This window comes from Euprymna scolopes, chromosome 30, assembly GCF_053919585.1.
Source record: "Euprymna scolopes isolate OS-2025 chromosome 30, ASM5391958v1, whole genome shotgun sequence".
Lineage (NCBI taxonomy): Eukaryota > Metazoa > Mollusca > Cephalopoda > Sepiida > Sepiolidae > Euprymna > Euprymna scolopes.
This window is the reverse complement of record NC_136511.1, coordinates 76950136-76972944: the sequence shown is the minus strand read 5'-3', so window position 1 is coordinate 76972944 and position 22809 is coordinate 76950136. Positions and strand designations below refer to the sequence as shown.

Here is a 22809-nt window from a genome sequence, read left to right as displayed (position 1 = left end):
TGGAAACACGGCCGTGTGACGAAATAAACCATAAAGTGTTTTTTTGTAAAGCTCGTCTTGTGTTTATGATTCTTATACAAAGGTAAAGTCCAATTGTATTATATATTTGTGTTATATGTCTTTACATACACGTCTCAACATCATCATGTCCGAACTGTCTGAACACTATATCCCTTCACTCCAAGAGTTTCTTCTTCTACACAATTAAAGAATGAACAGTTTTAATATATAAGAATCTCTTATAACATGAACAATATCTCTCTAAGTCTCTTACAATACAACTTTTCTCTCTCTCTCTCAGAGTCTTTCAACATCCCTCACTGTAATAAGACTCCTTCTAAGCATCTCTCACTCTGAGTCCTTCAACATTCCTCTTAAACACATCTCTCACTAAGATACAGTATCACTTCTAATAAGACTCTTACTCTCTCTCTAAGACTCATCTTTTAATAAAACTCTCTCAATGAAACCCCTATATAACACTGAAACAAATGTACAAAACTTAATGTAAAATGTTTATTCAGATTGAAAAACAATCAATTTCACCAGGTACGACCACAAGAAAAAAATGGCAGCAATGTATTTGTTATGCGGCCATTTTTTCTTGTGGCTGCGTATCGGTTGACATTGCTTGTTTTTCGAGCCGAATAAGCATTTTTATATTAAGTAAAAACCACTAAAAATCTACCCAGATAGGTAAAAGAGTAACTTATCTGACCTTTGGTCACATTTATTTTTTTATATATTTATTTTTTTGACTATTTTTTTTAAATCTCTGTGGCTTGCAAAACAAACCCGAAAAAAAACCCTGCAGAATAAGGACGTTGTTATAACTCACATTCTTTAAATTCCAACCTATGACACAAGTTGTGAGTACTTCCTCGGTATAAGTTATCCTGTAGTTACGTGTCAGTGATCATCAGAGTAAAATTATACCTTTGACATTGAAATACAGCGTATTACAAATACGTGTAACATAAAATGCAACAGAAAATCCGTACTGATATTAATTAATGAGTATCCATATAATATTTCTAATTGTTCCATTCCTTAGTTAGTCCGTGTGTTACGCTTTAAAAAAAGCCAAATATAATTTTTGAAAGCTAAACTACGTAAAAAAATGGCCAAATCCGAGAATTCTTTTTAAAAAGGCCAATAAACAAACACAACGTAACGTGCAGCCACAACTGAGATTGAACTCACTACACGAGTTTGTAGTGTAATTCAAATCTTGTTCGTAGCTGAATACTTGATGCTCCGCTAAGGTTATCAAGGGCATTCTTTTTATTATGACACCATCACTTAAGAGAGACCCATCTACCCTCCAGAGAAGAATAGAGCGTACCAGTTTCCCAACCTAGTATTTGACCTCGCGGTACATACAGCACTGCACCTTCCCCAATGGTCACCCATCTGGTACTGGCCAGGCTCGACGTTGCTTAACTTTGGTGATCTGGCGAAAACCGGTGTGTCAACGTGATTATGTTGTATATAAAGAATAAACAATGGACAAGAATATGAGAGTGATCTCCCTTTGATGTAGCCTTGTTTTCGAATATCGTTCTATAATAATATAAGATCATTGTGGTATGAGAAAAGAAGTCGTAGTAATTTCAACATGGAAGAAAGAAGTTAGCAAACTGCTACGTGAAATAGGGGACGGGGCAAAATAAAGGAACATTGTCTGCAAAGAGGTGCTGAAGGAGTAAATTAAAGATTGTCTTTTACAATGTAATTTTATTATTTTTATTGAACTATGTAGCACAATATTACTTTCTCAGTGTTTATTAGTATTTCTTAATTTATCTGATTAAAGTCAGTTTTATATTTAAAATACAATGGACACTATTTTCATACAAACATTAATAAACTCATATTAGCTGCGTGTTATTGGGGTTTTCTGTTCGAAAAATCTAATTTTTGCACTATTCATAAAATTTCAGCTTTATTGAAACATACCTGTTGATTCAATATATTTCTCCTTCCGTGAAATTTCCACGGGTCTGGCTAGTTGTATTTTAATACGGTATTTGCTGTACATTTTTAAAGGCAATCATGCAGTATAGTTAACAGTCAAGAAATTGAAAACAAACAAAATATACAACAAATAATTTCATCGATAAAAATTAATTTTAAAAAAATAAAATATAAATAATAAAAAACAAAATAAAAACATAAACAACAACAAAAAATATATTTATAAGGAACTAGTACAAAAAAGCATAATAATAAAAAAGATAAGATAAAGTTAAACAGTTATCTCCCTTACACTATAGGTCACGTGAATTTTACTACGATACTATAATAAAAAAGAAAAAATCTTAGCTGCGTCGTTAGTTTGAAACAACAACAACAACAACAACAACAACAACAACAACAATATATTAAACAAGATTATAATATGTATATATATATAGCCAATAAATGTTTATAACAAAAAAATATATAAAAATAAAATACAATTACCCCCAGCTACCTACAGTTTAACTAGTCACATCTTACTGCGGTCCTGACCTCTATCCCCAAACAAGGCACATCGTCATCTTGAATATACTTTTGTTTTCTTTTTGAAAAGGGGAGGTGTTTTTCTCCCGAAATTAATCAAAGTTCCATACCACCAACAGACTTTATATACACCGGTCATAACAACTTGGTTGCAAAATAATTATGCAAGGAGGTGAGGAATGATAGATGAATAAACAGCTAGACATTTCTCTACTCTAACACACCCGTCTATTTGTTTTTTTTTCTTTACTCTCATGATTCCGGTCCTTTCCGCATTACTTTTGGCTTTTAAAACTTCCATATATTCCTTTACCAGCAATGTTTCAAGCAAACTACCATTTACTCTTATATATATATATATATATATATATATATATATATATATATATATATATATATATATATTTATTTATATGTATATATATGTGTATGTGTGTGTCTATATAGTCATCCATATGCACTACTGTTTCGTTGTATCACAGCTTATCAGTGCAGCTAGACCAGCACCTTTCCCTTTTAGCCAGGGATGTAACTTACAACCATCGCGTGAACAGTCGGCAACTCTAACCTCTGGCCCATGGGATCGATGTCCGCAAATAACCTTGTCACATGTCCATTTAAATAGACACTCACCCACCACGTTTACAGTGCTCAAGCTGATTGTTTATTTACAAATAAACAGCTAGCCTCGCTTTATAGCCAACTAGCAGTACCCGTTAACCGGCGTTGCCCAGAAGAAGCATACCACACCATCAGAAAAAATCCTTGACGATGAATCCTGAAGGATTGGAAAGTACTAGGACTTATGATAAAATTGGTGATTACATCAGCCAGTTCCCGCCAGAAGTGAATACTGTTATTCGGAAGTTGGAACGGATCGAAAATAGAATTAATAGACAAAAACAAAGAACGGCTGTTGTTGTTGTTGCCCAACCACCAACCTCCTCATTGGAATGTCAAGAACGGGCGGAGAAAGGTAGTGTAATAAGGGTATTGAGCAACCCCCAGCCGTAAAAAATAAAAATAGCAGTGAAGGGAAAAAGAAAAAAATAGATGCAGTAGGCAGCCCGGGTGGAGAAAGGTGAAAAAAACAAAACAAAAAAAAAACATCCATTTAGCCGTTGAAGCTGTGGTAATGTTGGCTGGTTACCTACCAGCCTCCGCGACTATAAATATTAGACGACGGCTCAACAAGAACTTATTTACATTAGATTTTGTAACATATGCGACAAATAGGTGGGGAATTAAGTAATAAATAAACGTAGGGGTATGAAAGGAAACTTACGATAAAAGCAAATATCGTTTATCTTTGTAACACGTCACAAAGGAGGGGGTATAAGGGAATTTATGGGAAAGCAAAACCCAAAGTATTTATCGCACATCTAACACGGGTAAAAAGAAAACAAGGAAGACACGGGAACCGAACATGACAAAAAAAAAAAAAAAAAAAACGCGAGAAGGAACGAAACAAAAACACCAGTGATAATATTTTCGAAATTAAATTAAAAAACACCAACGAGAAATATATCGAAACAAAAAAAAAAATGTATCTTCAGTCCAGACAAAATGAATTCGTTGATATAATATATGAGAGAGAGGTAACTCACAGTTTTTTAATGTTTCTTTTCTCTTTTGTTTTTCTTTTAATTTTAAAAGTATTATGTTCAACAAATGGACAGTTCTTGGAAAGGCGCTTTGTTCATAGAATTGTCGTTTAGGTTTAAGCACAGATAGAGAGCGGGGAATATTTATGACGGTTGTTGTAGTTAGACGAGTGTTTGTTCCGAAAGATTTACCCGGGGTGGGAGGGAACCAGAGACTGAAGCCCAGGCGAGTACCTATCATAAAAGTAACGATAGCGCAGATCTAGATTGGTAACACCAAGGCATGAAAGGGTGGGAAACAATGTGAACGAATAATTAATTAAAGAGTTTCCTTTTGAAATGTATTATGCAAATTAGTTAGCCTTAGCCATAAATATGTATAGTGCATTAGAAAGATAAAATTCTTCTATTTTTAATATGAATTTGGTGTTTTAATCTCACTATTAGTGCAATAAACGGCGCGACTTTATCAATAGAGATAAGAGGTTAATAGCCGGAGTTGTAGTGCCGATTTGCTAATTTAAAATTGCTGACATTTTGTTATATTTTAATTAACGGGGTATCGCGCATATTGTGTCATCACTAAGTAATCAAGTGAAATGTTTTTGTTTTGTTTTTTTCGCCGTCTGCATTTCATGTATGGCCGTGTCTTTTTGTCAAGATGAATGAACTACTTGGAAACACAAGGAGACTTTGCTGAGTTTTCAGGGTTTTATTGGAAAGAGAATTTACTTATGGAGACTCCATAGCTAAAATCATTGACTGTTTAATTTTCTAGATTACTCTTAAGAAAAGAGCTTCACAACGAACAGAGGCATCGGCAACATCATCGCTGAGATCATCTACATTATTGGACGTGTCTCGCCTGCATGACTTGGCTTCCCGGAGAGAACTGACTAGACACCGTTTGTTTCTCTCGCTCGAAAAACGTGACATCCACTCATATCATGATCGTTTGACTACATATTTTGCCTAGAGATTTTGACTTTTGGCCTCCATTTCAAATCATGTCATCTGCTTCTGGGTAATTTTCGTTTGCCTAGCTTATCCTGACATGTATCCCTTATAAAAATCCACACTAGCTAACTTAATCGCTTCTAACTGTGTTACGTTGAGGCTAAGTTAACAGTATGTTAGCGTCAGTGTTATATAGCAGAGTCTATATATATATATGTACGTGTATTACATATCGATACAGTTCAACAGGACATATAACATTTTATCAGCAAATTCTCTTAAGAACAAAGAGACAGAACATCTTATTAGAAACAGGAAAACATTATCTTCATTCATCCGGGTCTTGGTCGACGAATCTACCAAAGCTGAAATGAATATCCATCTCAAGGAAATGACCAGCAAGCTTCTGGTTGTATTTAAAACAACTTTTATTTCAAATACGTTACCACTGAAAGATTGTATGCGTCTTTCTCTTGACGTACACGGCCATATAGGCCTTGTCTCCAACGCTCCAACTCTCTTTGTCTGTCTCCCGTCTCTCTCTCTAACACTCTGTCTAACTCTGTCTAATTGACTACTGACTAATTTTGTATATACATCTACTATTCGCTTGCTATGACGTAATTCAACTCACATCTTTTAACATGCGACTTTGACTCACGTTTTCGAGTTGTTATTTTTAAAACCTATTTGTTCGAGTATTTTAACACTCAACTCGCCAAGGCCGCATTTCTGGTTGTTTTGTTTTATTGTTCTACTAAACTATTCCAAATGCCGAAACCTATATCTGTCTTTGTTAATACCAACAAACTATAATTTTTTTTTATCTAACATTCTAAACTTTTTAATAATAATAGTCGATTTCCTAAATTGACTATCAGCAAGACAACTTGGTGTCGCCCTGCATAATCTAACAACTGGCTTATGGTTCCAAATATCTAACAGTTTTACGAAGGAATCTAAATGCATTCTAATAGAAATTTTTCAGTTAATTTTCGTAGTATATTTTAATGAAAAAAAATGTATTTATTTTTAGTCTCTGCGTTATGATATAATTATTTTAGCCCCTCTATCCTGCCCCTCCTGCTCTCTCTGTATCTAAATTAAAGCACACAATGTCACATTTCATATTTCTATTTGTTTTCGTAAACCAAATGGAAATGTAAAATTTCGCACGCACCGTGTTATATAACTGTCATAATGATCTGCCCTATTACGTGGGAGGTAACAGTGGTCAAGTGGGTAACGACACGGACTGACGACCTGCGTTTCTCAAGTTCGTTCCACAATAAGCACTTTCGCTTAGGTTATTATCAACCTTCGCGTTGTCTCGCCCGTAAAATATGAGTGGCAAAGCGCGCCCCAGTGGTGGTGGGGGGGGAGGGGCTACACAGCCACGAACCGTCACTGGCAAAATTACATTAAAGAATGTTGGTAAGTAAAGGTCGTTCGTTTTAATGGTACCAATCCCGTATGTGTAGCGCTTCAACTTTTTTAGTTCATAAATAGTATGTGTTAATATATATATATATATATATATATATATATATATATATATATATATATATAGTTAAATTAAATATACATTTCATATACACAATATATTTATATTTGTATTTGTATATGTATAAATATAATGTGTATATGAAATGTATGAATATGTAAACATGTATCTGTAAGTTGTATTAAAACTTTTTCACCGGCTTCGGTTTGTATCTTTCCGTTACCACTGCATTTTACCGCCTTCTACATATTTCAATTAACTACATACTATACAATGCTTCAAGTTAACTACATCAACGTCTTATATATATATATATTCGTAAAAGCCTTTAACCAGACGAAGAAGAACTTCAACATTTTGCCTGTAATTTTTACGGGTAAGCATGAATATAGTGACCAAGTGTTCATAATACTGTAGATATAGAGCCAGCTCAACAGAAGAAAAAATAAATCTGATATATATATATATATATATATATATATATATATATATATATATATATATATATATATATATATATTTTTTTTTTTTCGGAATAATGAAATGAAATATATCTATTGGTATGCTAATCCAGATATTTTTGGTATTACAAAATATTCTTAGATGTAATATTTTTTATATAAGACAATCCCAGCTAAATAAAATTGCTCAATATAAAAGATAGAGCAAATGAATCAAATTTTAGGTATTTAAATTTTATTATTTGAAAATGGTTAATCTTCAGATATAGAATTTTTTTATTGTTTGAAAAAAAAAAAAAAGAAAGAATACGATTTAATAAATCTACTTCCTTAACTCATAAGTTTTCGATGCTTATTCATCTCGTCAGAGGAAAAACATTGGCAAATATTTTAATATTGGTTTGCACCTTATTTGCTAAAAGCAATAAACATAGAAAAAATAAAGTTTTTAAAGTTATTAAAACATTTTAGGTACATAGAATAAGGGAAATGGACATTGAGACAGAAAAGGGATGTCTATTTCACTTATTCCAGGTTTCTGAGACGAAACATATTTTTATTAAATCTTCATCAGCATAGAGAATAGATTTAAAACAATAAAAATAAACATATAATAAAGGCTAAAGTGAATATATATATATATATATATATACATATATATATATATATATATATATATATATATATATATATATATATATATAAAGCTGAATATCTGTGTGTGTGTGTGTGTGTGTGTGTGTGTGTGTGTGTGTGTGTGTGTGTGGTCACGAATAGGCTCCTATATGGTTGCCTATTTTAAAAACCTGATTACATATAATGATCGAAGATGTATCGAGACACAGGAATGGGTATGTTTGATCTGGCAGAACAGTGGTTCATTAAAATTGTGGGGTCTGCGTTCGCGCCTGGTCCACAAAGTATGGAAATAAAAAATAAAAAAATAAAAAAAAACGTTTACATGTGTTTTTGATATAGATGTACATAAGAATACTTTCATAAGTATGTTTTAACTTAAATAGGGATGGTATAATAAAATTGTGGGGTCTGCGTTCGCGCTTGGTCTCCATAGAATGGAAATAGGCACACACTTTAATAAAGACTTTTCATATCTATCTGCGTAAGTTCATATCTATCTGCGTAAGTATACTTTGATACTTATGCTTCAGTTTGAAGAAATATGGTATAATAAAATTATGGGGTGTTCGTTCACGCCTGACCTCCGTAGAATGGAAATATGTCACAAAGTTTAACAAAGTTTTTTTTAATATAGATCCACATTAAGATAAGTGTTTCGGTGTGAACAGGTATGGTATAATAAATTATGAGGTTTATCTATTTTATTTTTACTTTCATAATATTTTGCTTTGGTTTTGATACCCCCAAATTCACCTCAAATTTTCAACTCTTCCTTTTCATAACCTATCATACTTTCAGAGTCCATTTTATGTAGGCTGTTTTTGAACCCAGTCAACGACGGGTACTTTTGCTAGTATATATATATACACACACACACACACACACACACACACATAAATATATATATATATATATATATATATATATATATATATGTGTGTGTGTGTGTGTGTATCGAGAGAGAGAGAGAGAGAGAGAGAGAGAGAGAGAGAGAGAGAGAGAGAGAGAGAGAGTCAAACTGAAGAAACAAAGAGAGACCTTTTTTGATTAGTTTCACGCACCTTGCAGACTATTTATTTCAGGTGTGACACACCGTACGTGCGTAACTGCGTAAGTCACTTACAAAACAAAACAAAGAGAGAGGATGATGGTATATAGCGAGGGGGAGGTCTAATCAAGTCAACGACGTTATTTAATTTAATTCTTTTACACTGTAAAATCCACACTATAATCGCCCCACAGTACCCCCACCCCGTCCCAGCCATTGCGCCACGCTCCACACCCATTTCACAAGTGTTATTGACGACGAGTGAGTAAGAAATCATGGACTATGAAAGCACGATTGAAAAAAAAAAAAAAAAAAAATAGGAAAAAAAGGAAAAGAATGAATGAATGAAAAGAGGTCGCAATGCAAGAGTAACGCGCACCTACTATCGTACAGTGCTTTTTCGTCGAATGAACACTGACGCTGCGATTATTAGCACTTCTTACACAACAACTCATTGTAGTGACCTCGGCGTTGATACTCTAGCCTCTGGCTCATGCGACAATCGTAAGTAAGTAAAAGTTTTTTGTTTTGTTTGTTTTTAAGAGACAATATTTACTTAGTATTCGTATCCGTACGGAGATTACTGTTCCCGTTCGTAACTGACTGACAATAAGTTTTTGGTGCTTATAAAGAGAAGTTTATTTTTTTTAATAGCATTTTCATGTTAAATTCAAGTTTTACGGTATTTTTTGTTTATTAAATTGTTACGTAAAAGTACAGAATAGTTACAAAACACCATCCCCTCTCCATGTTAAGAATAGGTTTCTAAATAACAATGATACTATTGTTATTATTTCAATAAGGTGACTTCTCTGCATAAGTACGATGTTTAAAAGTGATAAACAGCGGGAAGCGAGTAGCGACTGTGATTATGTGGTTAACGGCACGGGCTGAAAACCTGGGTGAGCCAAGTTCGAATCCAGTTCGTTCCATCAAACCCACGCTTGACCTTTTCTTTTTTTCGATCGCCAAATTCAAAAAGTCTCCTATTGGGAACACCAAGACGTTTTTTCAGATGTCTTGCTGGCTTGGAAGACCGAGAAATCGACACATTTAATTTAAGCAAGAAATTACAGCACTAGTGCAGTTCTGCAGTTTAGCATCCCCAGGCAAATTAATTTTTTTTTCGTTTTAGGGAAGTCCCGTTTGCGCAAGGGAAGATTTGACAAAGCCTCTACTCTACCCATGTTAAGAATGGCTATCTAAATTTTCTTGGAAATGTTAAACTGCGCAAGTGCCAAGATTACTTTTCAATCAATAGTTTAAGCGACTTTGAAATCACTTTCGAGTTTTAAGTTTGGACGGTCACGAAGTAAGACGTGCATGAGCACACGCACACGCATTAAATCTCTGATTCAAACACACACACAAACACACACATACACACACAAACACACACATACACACACACTTGTCGGACATGTCAAATAACAAGTTGTGTCAAGTTATAACTCCGCAAGAGGTCGAAAAATCGAATAACAAAATCTCTCCCTCTACTATTATATAAGTCACTTTGTGTGTGTGTGTGTGTGTGTGTGTGTGTGCGTGCGAACGTGCGAACGTGCGTGTGTGTGTGTGTGTGTGTGTGTGTGTGTGTGTGTGCGAACGTGCGTGTGTGTGTTTCAGTTTCTTCCGAAACGGGTTAGCCTATCTTTGGCAAATTTCACACAAAGCTAATTCAAATGTCTGGTAGTGTTCTTACATATTTCTTGTACAGAGATTCGTCTGATAATTATCGAAAATCGAAAAAAAAATCCGATTCTAAAAATAGTCTTTGTTTCTTATAGATAAAAAAGAATTTTTACAAGAAAATATTTTAGGTCGCACCGGCAACGGAGATAATACAATCTCAACCAATAATTTCTTCTTATAAGAAAAGACAGAATTGGTAACATATGGAAACATAGTTCAGTGGTAGACCATTCGACTACAGATCGAATGATTCCCTGTTCAAGCCCGTGTGTACTTTATCATTTTATTTTAATTTTTTTTATTATTAATGAATTCAATTTATGATAAAAGAAGCGGTACCATTTAAAATCGCCGAAAATCATTTCTTTGTCGACATATTTTAAAATTAAACATTAATCAGAAGTAGTTTCCAAATCATTCTTCGTCAAGCCCAAATATCAGCTGACTGATATTGTAAACAAACACAGACGGAATTTGATTAACTACATTATCATTATTATATATTTTATTTATTTATTCATTTATTTATTTTGCGAATTAGTCCACCCGGGCAAATTATTCCTCGTAATATATAATATTCAATAGAAGATTGATCCTAGAATAATGCATACGCAATCTGCATAAATTAAAACATCCAAGAGGTCAAAGGTGAAAGAGTTGACCTTTGAAGACTCTACCAAACTCCTCCGCCAATTTTGGGTCCTAATACTTGAAATTTTAGATATAGGTTACCTGGACATGAATCAAAATTTTTAATATATATATATATATATATATATATATATATATATATATATATATATATATATATATATCATACGAGCAAACAGTTAATAAAACATGTTAAAAAACATTTTGAAATGAGTTAAAAACATATTTAATCTGAAAAGGAAACACTAGATAATTGGATAGTCCTTAATCCGCAGAGTTTCGAAGAAATACTTTCCTTCTCATCAGAGGGTAGGAATTAGCAAAATGCGGGATAGGAGTTTGCATGCAAAAGTATTTGATGAAACAACAAGTAAGTCAAAGATCTTACTTGATAACAAAAAAAGTTAAGCAGAAGGAATATGGTGAAGGAAAAGGTGATTACACATGAATGGATAGTCTGGTAGAAGATAAATAATCCAGTGACGGTAAAATCCAAATGTATAACTTCAAGAAAGTTAATTGAATTTCCATTTGCACAAGTAAAATCCAAGGAAATCCCGTAATTGGAAGATGGTCCAAAATAATCCAAAGGCAGAAATCCATGGAATAATTCACAAAAATGTGTACAAGGGAAAAAAGGAAAAAAATTCCCATAATATTAATAAAAGAAAAATAAGATATGCTTTTCACTCTACTGCCGAGACATAAATTATGCACGTATATATATATATATATATATATATATATATATATATATATATATATATATATATATATATATATATATATATATATATATATATATATATATAACTATTTGTTTTACATAAGCATTAATACACACTAAACATTAGTATAAATAATATCGCCTGAAGAGGTCTCTATTTAGTTGTAACTGGCTGACCGAAACATGCTCATAAATGTGTTAAATGTGTTACGCTAAACAAAGAAAAAGTATATCTTGCTCTACTTTGGTATTGAGCTCTCTTGTATTAACCGCGTGAAAACTTCATTGGTTGCTTTGCCTCTGGAAAATATTAACCCGGAATTTATATATATATATATATATATATATATATATATATATATATATATATATATATATATATATATATATATATATATATATATATATATATATAAATATTTATATATATACAGTGATGATCCTATTTATTGGCACGGTAAAATAAGTTAAATTTTGTCTAATAAATTCTAAAAAAGGGATTAAATTAAAGAAAATAACAAAGTATATTATGTATTTTTAACTGGCCTTTCCGATGAAGCAATCGGATTTTAGAAAAAGTAAATAACAAAGGAACAACAAACATAATTGCAAAAAACCCTTGTTCAAAATTATTGGCACGGCTTTGTTTTTCTTTTAGTATCAGTATAATATCAATCAATTTCCGGTTTACGTGCTTTCTGAACTTTTTTATAGCCATATTATGCTTGCTTAACGCTAATTCAGTGAATAATTTTTTTCAGATAATTTTTAGATAGCGATTTATTTAAACTATTATAAGTGACTAAATTATAATTTTCAATCGCCATGGTTAAAACTAAGGAACACAACGAAGACGTCAGGAAGCTTGTTGTAGCATGCCATACCAATGGGGAGGGATATGATAAGATTTCAAAGAAGCTAAACCTTCCCAAATCCACTGTTAGAGCCATAATAAACAAGTTCAAATCGCAAGGCCACGTTATGAGTTTAGAGGGTAGAGGGAGAAAAAGGATTCTTTCCCCAAGAGATGAACGGAAAATTGTTCGACAAGTAAGACAAAACCCAAGGATCTCTGTTGGGGAGATTGTTGATGAACAGAGCACCTCTGGAGTGAATGTATCTCGACATACAGTTGGTAGAGTTTTGAAGAGAGCTGGTTTAAAAGCATGTCGTCCGAGAAAGACTCCCTTATTGAAGCCTATGCACCTGAAAGCAAGGCTAGCCTTTGCAAAACGTCATATTGATAAAGATGTTGCATTCTGGAAACGTGTTCTATGGACTGACGAAACGAAAATAGAGTTATTTGGCCATAATAAAGTGTCTTATATTTACAGAAAATCTGGCGTCAGCTTTCCTGCCTAAGAACACCATACCCACAGTGAAGCACGGTGGAGGCAGTTTGATGTTTTGGGGATCCTTTGCTGCCTCTGGACCAGGGCGACTTGTTAAGGTCACAGGTAGCATAAAAAAGGAAGATTATGTTAAAATATTGGATGAAAACCTGAAAGACTCTGATAAAGAGCTCTCACTTGGTCGTCGTTGGTGGTTCATGCAAGATAATGACCCAAAGCATTCGGCTAAACTGACTAAGAAATGGCTTGAGGACAATCATATTAATGTTTTGGAGTGGCCATCACAAAGCCCAGACCTTAATCCAATTGAAAATTTATGGAGAACATTAAAATTGAGGGTAATGCAAAGGAAGCCTAAGAATCTTATTCAATTGGAGAATTATTGTCAGGAAGAGTGGGCTAAAATTACTACTGAAGAGTGCAACAACTTGGTTGTAAACTATGAAAAGCGACTGAGGAAGGTAATCAAGGCCAAAGGCTATACAATTGATTATTAAATAAATCGTGCCAATAATTTTGAACAATGGTTTTTTGCAATTATGTTTGTTGTTCCTTTGTTATTTATTTTTTCTAAAATCCGATTGCTGCATCGGAAAGGCCAGTTAAAAATACATAATATACTTTGTTATTTTCTTTAATTTAATCCCTTTTTTAGAATTTATTAGACAAAATTTAACTTTTATTTTACCGTGCCAATAAATATGATCATCACTGTATATATATATATATATATGTGTGTGTGTGTGTGTGTGTGTGTGTGTGTGTGTGTGTGTGTGTGTGTGTGTGTATTAGTCTTGCTGCCGGATGTAGTATTAGTGATGGGCCCATTACAATATTTTTCCGATTCTGATACAATTACCGAACTTGTTCTAAATACCCGATTCCGATTCTTTTAAATTTCTAAATATAGAGTTATATATAGGGGTGGGGGTCATTGCAAAAACCTTGAAAAATGTGCATATAATTTCCTAAAGGTAGAAATTTACTTATGAAGATGATTTATAGTTGAAATCAGTTAATATTTATCATTTCATTATTAATACGAGCCATGAAAAATTAAGTTTTAACCAAAAACAGCAAATATCAAAACAATGAAAAAAAATCGTTTTTGGCATCTGAAAATAGGTACACATTTTTCCACTCCCGTTCCAGCTTCCGATACCTTGTAAATTTCCGATTTCTTTTATTCCTAAATTCGATTCCAATTAATCCCTCCATACTAATATATATATATATATATATATATATATATATATATATATATATATATATATATATATATATATATATATATATGAGCAAACAGTTAATAAAATATATATATATATATATATATATATATATATAAATACGCATCAAGTCTTCTTGAAAGCCAATTTACAACGCAATATTAGGAAAATAAACAAATATTTTACTTGCTTGAAATTTAAACATATTTCGGATTCAAACTCCATCCTCAGTATGTTGTATTCGTTCTTTTTTCTTCTTCTTTCTTGTCATGTTGTAAAGTTGGAGAAAGAAAAGTTTGTTTTAAAGATTTGTGCGTTGTCTCCCAGAAAGAAAGAAAACAACATACCGAGGATGGAGTTTGACTCCGAAATATATTTAAATTATAAATTTCAAGCAAGTAAAATATTTGTTTATTTTTCTTTATATTGCGTTCTGATTTGGCTTTAAAGCGCACTTGGTGCGTATTTTATGTTATTTTATTTTATTCAAATTAAATCAATATTTCTATAATGGAACTCTCACTCTGGACACACACACACACACACACACACACACACACACACACACACACACACACACACACACATGTGCGCGCGCGTAGTGTGTGCTTATTACGGTTGTATAGATTGGTTTCCAAGATGTAAATTCAATGAAATCCGCGTGATTATTAAAGAGTGCCCAAATGGAGGACAGAGCTCGTTTAATTTTATCTATATACGTTTTTTTTAAATATAAGTATTGGTAAATTAGATTATTTGGATTATTATTGGATTGTTTAATTCTCAACGTTTCGGCCGATGTAACCTCTGGTTTTCTTCACACGCATCTTTTTGGAACTTACGAATCTCCACTTGCACCAAACCGTCACCAAAAGTTTGTTCATTCCGTTAATCATTTTCAATCGTTTCATAAAATATTCTGGATATAGTCAAGATTGCCTGATTTTTTTGACTTCCGGTGCCGGCTGTCGATTTGGCTGGATGATTAGACATGGTTAAAGCGGACAAGAAAGCCATTCTTATATGGGAAAGAGGGGGGGGTCATTCACGTTTTCTGAGAGGAAGAAATAATTAATCAAAACGGACCATGTCTTTATATGAATTGGAAATCAAAAAGAGTCGAAAATCTTAAATCTAATCAATATTCTTCATCGTTAAACCGAAAATAAATCGTATTTTTCTTTATTCTCGAATTGCTTTTGACATAAAAATGTGAACTCATTAGTAGTGTTGGGACGATTCATTGAAATCAGAATCAGGAATCGGAAAAATTGGAACTTTCATAAATTTCGGAATCGGTCTTGGAATCGGAAAAAATTGTGCCTACTTTCCGATGCCAAAAACGATCCTTGTTTATTGTCTTCATTTTGTATTTGATTTAAACTCAAATTTCTATTGCTGGTTCTAATGATAAAATGGAAAATATAAATTGATTTTAACTGGTAGTAAAACTAATAATCTAAACGTCACTTCCCTTATTAGCGTACTTTTACATTTGCGAAATTTACATGGTAATTAATTTTTACAGTAATCCGAAAATTAAACAAACAAACAAAAAAATAAAACAAACAAACAAAAAATAAAACAAACAAACAGACAAAACTCTATCACTAAATATTTAGAGGTTTTAAAAGAATAGGAATCCCTAATTTTATCAGAACAGGGACAGGGGAGAGAAAGAGATAGATAGAGAGAGAGAGAGAGAGGAGAGAGAGAGAGAGAGAGAGAGACAGACAGAGAGAGAGAGAGAGAGAGAGTCTTTTCACGTTGCTTTCAGAGTTCTTTCTATCTGGTCCTTGAAGGGACCGAAGAAGTTATTCAGGGGACAGATGAAATCCGATGATCTGTTCAACAGCAATCATATTGTTAATAAAGATATTGATTCAGTCTCTGGCCGATCTTTTGGATGGAATCAAAATGTCATCCCTCATTTTAAAACTAAATCCTGGAAGGGCACTATCCACTCACAAACTCCACCCCTATTTCTTTTCGCTCCCACTTAAATTCAATTACCACTTAACGATTGACTTCCTTATTTAGGGGATACAGTTGCTGAACGGGCACCCAAGAGAATATCAGTACTTATGTCATCAACGACGAAGTTTACCGGACACTTCCGAGACTGGTGAACGATAACGAACTTTGTCGAATGAACTGAATATATTTTAAGTAATTATTGAGGATTTCTGAAAATGTAACGTTGTACACCTTTTGTAACGGTGTAGTTACATTTTAACGGACCTAACACGTTGTAGATTCTGTCGCAAGAGAAACAGAAGAAAGAAACAGAAGAAAGAAAAAAAAACTTGACACTTTCTTTTTTAACAAAAATCCTTTATGCCTAGAATTTCCAAAAATGCATTTTTTTCTGAATAAACAGTTAATTTCTTCTTTCGTCTCTGCTGTGACGTCACCCACGTGTCTTGAACACGTGTTTTTCTTGTCATGTCTCGAACACTACTTCTCCGCATACCTTTGCTTCTCTTGCCACATGCCCTTTTATCTCTGTTGTGACATCACTTCGCACAGTCAGCAGTCATTTGCATATCTTTATGCGGTTGCTGCTGCTTCAAACGACAGCGGTTTTGTTACAGAAATGTAATGAAAGAAACTGTTTTGTTTAGTAGGTACTAGCCTGGGTGCCCGGGTGTTTGGAGGCGTGTGTTGAGAAAAAAAAAGTGGTAGTAGGCAGGCAGGATTGAACCCGTAATGTGAAGGAGGAAAAAAAAGTGAAAAAAAAAAAAAAAAAAAAAAAAACGTGACGCGTTAGCTGTTGCACCGACGTTTAAATTAAGGCTAGACAATCGAAAAGAGGCGATGACTTTCGAAAATATCGGCAAAAAAGCGACCACTCTGTGTAGAAAAGTGCCCAGTTGAAGGTGACGGAATTAATGTTTTGGACCAATTTTTCGATAATTGTCGTCCGAAGGGTCGAGCTTCAAAATGATACAAATATCGTGAAAATCCGTCGTTTCCGTCGAAAGTTTTTGCGAAACATACATACATACATACATACATACATACAGACATTCAAACAGACAGGTGAGATTTATATTATAGATAATTATTTTCTGGAATTTTCTTTTTATATATCTTTCAGGTTGTTTTTAAGTAAAACAATTTAGTTTGCGTATATTTTTCCAACCAATGTAATGCAAACTGGTTTACAAACGTAATACAATGTTAAACCGATGATGATGATGATGATGATGATGATGAACGTTTGTGAACATTTGATAGATACTATACTAAAAAGATTCGAGAGTCATGTGTAGTGTCTGTTTCTCATGACATGACAAAAGGCATTTTCTCTTAGTCTAGGAAGGAATACAATATTATGATTTCTACGAACTTTATTTCAGCATCAGCGTAGTATCTGTTTTTTCTTATACCAACAATCATAAAACTATACTCTTACCTGGCATAAGAGTCTTCACGCCCTTGGATCAAAGTGGAGTATGGTATTGTTTGACCCTAGAGGGCAATCCTCCCAGGTTTCTGAATTTTTAAGATGAGATTTGGTTATTCGTATTTGGATTCTTTGAATTACTGTTCTCATCTTGAGTGTCATTTTCATAACGTTCCGGTTGATGCAACCTCCACCCTTCTTCAGGTGCATTTTGTCGAACTCAAGAATGTTTCTGTCGATCTGGGAAATCTGGATGAATTTCGAACATAACCTTTTATTTACTTTGCGGGGTAGCTTGCTTTCGGTTCGTCAGTCATGACTGGATAAGTAATCCTAAGTAATTTGCAATTGTATTTTTCAGTCGCCCACACTGAGAACTGAACCTTCAACCTTCAGGAGAATATCACTTTAACAATTGATTTTTCCAAGTATTCTAACTACTGTGCCATAAGTCTTTGCGCAAGGACGCTCAAACCGAGAACATAAGTCTGAAAAATCCAAATAATACGAATCCTCCCACGCATTAATACCTCCTTTATAAGAAAAGATTTAATTATCTCTGGTCGCTTGAGGTCTAATCACTGCAAATCTTACGTGAATCCCGAATGCCCTAATACAGAGGAAGTTAGATTCCACACTAAAAACTGATGCCGTGCCTGATCTTGTTGCTGCAGTGGGTTTGTTGTTGTTGTTGCTGTTGTTGTTGTTGTTGTTGATGATTATTATTCATGATAATGTTGGCATTCATTTTCTCGATATTTTTCTATTAAGAACTCTTTCTAGAAGAATATCAAGAATATCAAGTACTTGATACTTGAGATACATAATATATATATATATATATATATATATATATATATATATATATATATATATATATATATATATATATACAACGGATACTTGAAAGTTGCCAACGTTTCTTAGTCAAAGTAAGTTTCTGTGAAACAAACAGGATTCGAACTTGGCATACCAGGTTGTCAGTCCATGTCATTAACCACTGAGTCGCCATCACTTCCCTGTTGCGCTGAAAGGGGATCTTGCAGATGGTCAAGATGACGACCTATATTTTCTAGCTCACATCTATGACCACACCCCCGTAAAACATTCACAGCAAATACTCGCCTAGCTAAAACAACCGCCCAAAACTTTCCTGACTTCCTATCCGTGCCCAAAACTCAACTCAAATTCCATGAGCAAAGTTTCCTCCCTAGAGCTGTCCATCTGTGAAACCCAATACTGTTTGACTGCTTCCCAGCTGACTATAACATGGTCATCTTCAAGTCTACCGACATTCGGTTGGGTCCTTCCCATATCTCGAACCAAGGTAATTTCGTAATTCTGATGAATTCCTTTTTCGGCTCCAGGGATAAGGTTCAGTTGAGAGAGTCGCCTGAAATATAGGGGGGGGGTATTGAATAGTACTTAACTGTGAGAGCGTGCATTCAACCGATGATTAGGTAGCCGACAAAAGTCAATGTTCTGATGTTATAATGTGAGGCAGTCCCATTTCGCCGACGCGCGAGTCGATATCCTTCCAAGTTCGCTTGTCCACTTGTCTTCCCTCGTATGTCTTTCTCGCTTGTTTCTCAACCACCGACGTTCGGCTGGGTCCTTCCCATATCTCAAACCAAGGTAATTTCGTAGTTCTGATGAATTCCCTTTTCGGCTCCAGGGATAAGGATTAAGTCGAGTGAACTTCCAATGTATCAAGCGAATCATGTTGGCTGGTGTGTCGCATTTTTATTATCGACATTCATTCGACGATGTGATCAGCTAGGGGGGGGGTCACTTCTGCATTATTCCCTGTTTTCCCGTGACAATGTGAATAAATTCCTATTGAGTCGTCCATTCAGATAATCCAGCCTTATCCAGGTTCCACCTTGTCTGACCTTGTCATTATTACATGCTTTATTGTAGTTTAGTTGTTGATATACATTAAAAACTCGTGTATATGCTTGTACGGATCATTTATTATTTTGTTGCTAAGCAGCGCATGGGACAATAACACATATCTTATCATAACCCTACAAGCATTATTTTTATTACTGAGTCATCACATATCAAGACCAAAAGCCATTTGAGGAGAAGGACTAATGAAAGGGAAATGATTTCCAGCCGAAAGAATGAGAAACATTATGGGAGTACAAAAATGGCTATGGATGAAATTTAATGCAAATCTGAAATATTTGAATTTTCAAATAGATGATTTTTACCAATCAGGATCCGGCCTTTGTGGACTTCTCTCAACCTCCTTTGAACAACAAACCGCAATGGAAGCTGAGGAGAGTCTATAATTGACAGTCACATGCTGTTCCCTTTGTCGAAATTGAAATCGACAGTAACAATGTTATTCTTATCTTCTGTACTGCATATATAAATAAATATTACGCCTTTATTGTTGAAATTTTCTTAATAATCGAGTACCATGCTGGACCTCCCTTCCACTTATTGTACAAAATGTGAATATATATATATATATATATATATATATATATATATATATATATATATATATATATATATATATGTGTGTGTGTGTGTGTGTGTGTGTGTGTGTGTGTGTGTGTGTATTAACTGGCGGTAATTGTGACGCCTTGCACTGGCGATTCCCGAAAAGATGAAACTCCAATGCATGTAGGTATTAAAAATAATTATCTATATCTATCTATATATCTATATCTGCATATAGCTTAATGTGTAAGAGGAAAAGAGAGAGTTAAATTCCACAAGAAGAGACTTATCCGGAAATTCCAAGCTCAACAATTATTATTGGAGCTTATACAATAGGACAACAAGAGTATGAAATGAAGTCACAAAGCTATATATTGGTAGATATAGAATGGATAATTTATTGAATAATGGAATACAAGCAAAATTTGGGGGATAGAAGGGACTCTTTATGCCAGGGTACTTCGAAGCCTAATGCTTCTCATCAGAAGAGTAGAGAAGGTGCTAGGTAGTATGGGGAAGATGCGGCGTCTAGCGTTGGGTTCATTAGGGACGTAAAAGATTAAGAGAGATTATTGAATGTTGGAGGAAGTTTTATTAAATTCTAAATAAATAAGGAGAAGCTTGTTACATATAGTACTAGCGGGGGTACCCGGCGTTGCCCGGGTGTTTGGAGGTGTGTGTTGGTGGAGGGTAGATTAAAACCACCCTGTTAAAAAAAACGTTGGCCGGTTGTTTGGAGGTGTAAGAGAAAAATATAGTTTTAGTATAAAGGAGGCTTGAACCCCGAACGTTTGACGCGGAGGTGGAAAGGAAATGGGAAAAAAAAACTCTGCGATCTAACCATCTCGACCACAGGAACAAATGAATTGATAAGCGTGTTAAGTTGACGTTTATAAATCGAAATTAGCAGGTGCGACAACGTCAAGTTGCGGAAGTCAGTTTCTGTTTTCCCCGCAACGCGGCGATCAAACAATAAAAAACACACACACAAAAGAAAACTAACGTAAGGCAAACGAACAATGAAAACAGAAAACGAACACGTGGAAAATGGCTTAAATAAGCCTGTTTCGATATTAAAATTTAAAACAATCGGTGGGTACCCGGGTGTTTTTTGGTGTCGTTAAGAATAAGCGAAGTAAAAAAAAAGCAGAAAAACGAACGTTACGTGAACAATGGCTTAAATAAGCCTGGTTCAATATTTAAATTTAAAAAATCGAAAACAAACAAACAAAATCATCTTACACCACGATTCGAACCCAAAACGTTAAGATAATGAACCAAGGCTTTAACCAACTGAGCTAACGCGACGTACATGAAATTATTCGGTTTTTCAATTATTTAAAGTAAATCAGGTCACAACGTCATCTGACGTATGCGTGGAATCGGTCATTGTCATGAGGGAACCGTTTTTGTTGACCCCCCCCTGTCGAAAATTGTCGATTTCGGGATGAAAAAGTTAACGTTTTTGGCCAATTCTTTGATATTTTTTTAGCAAAGGATGGAGCTTCGATGTGATATCGAGTTTGTGAATTTTCGTTGCGTCTGTCGAAAGTTTATAGCAGACATCCAAACATACACACAAACATACATACATACATTTTCGCTTTTATATATATATATAGATAATTTATATATATATATATATATATATATATATATATGATTTACATGTATGTATAATTTATATATAGAGAATTTTGTATATAAATTATATATATATATACAATTTATATATATAATTTATATATATATAATTTATATGTATATAATATTTATATGTATATAAGTTATATATATATAATTTATCTATATATATAATTATATATATATAATTTTTACGTATATGATTTATATATATATAATTTATATATATAATTTATATATATATTATATATATAATTTATAAAAATAATTTAGATATGTATATTATTTATAAATATATATATATATAATTTATATATATATATGCATAATTTACATATATATATACTTTATATATAAATTATATATATATATATGGTTTATATATAATATATATATATAATTTCTACATATGTATATATATAAATTATATATATATATAATTTGTATATCTATGTATATATATAAACTATATATTTGTTATATATATATATATAAATTATATATACATAAATAAATATATATATGTATATATATATATATATATATATTATTTATTCATTTATTTATTTATCAGTGGTGAAAAAACCGGACTAGAATGTTCAATGTGTAGCCAGAGCAGTATATAGGAAATTTATTACCAGAATGAATTGTTGGAATGTTTTTGAGGGAGAGGTTGGGTAGATTCCGAGCTTTATTGTAAAGTGCTCAACTGTAGAGGTGCGGATATTTATCATAAATAATATAAATATCAGCCCCTCTGAAGTTGACACTTTACAAAAAAGCTCGGAATATACCCCATTTAGGAATGGAAAAGATCAACTTCCACCCTCAAAAACATTCCAACGATTCATTCTGGACTCACAGTAATCAATTTCATATATATATATATATATATATATATATATATATATATATATATATATATATATATAT

General features: G+C 33.3%; 1 protein-coding gene across 2 annotated transcripts in view; it reads left to right on the top strand.

Annotated features, from left to right (window-relative positions):
* The first annotated feature begins 8957 nt into the window (after positions 1-8957).
* LOC145254847 (uncharacterized) overlaps positions 8958-22809 on the top strand; it is a 119959-nt gene continuing 106107 nt past the window's right edge. Inside the window, exon 1 of one of the 2 annotated variants that reach the window (XM_080113689.1) lies at positions 8958-9226. The gene's annotated coding sequence lies outside the window, so the exon portion shown is untranslated. The remainder of the gene's footprint in view (positions 9227-22809) is intronic. The other variant, XM_080113688.1, reaches the window with a different exon arrangement.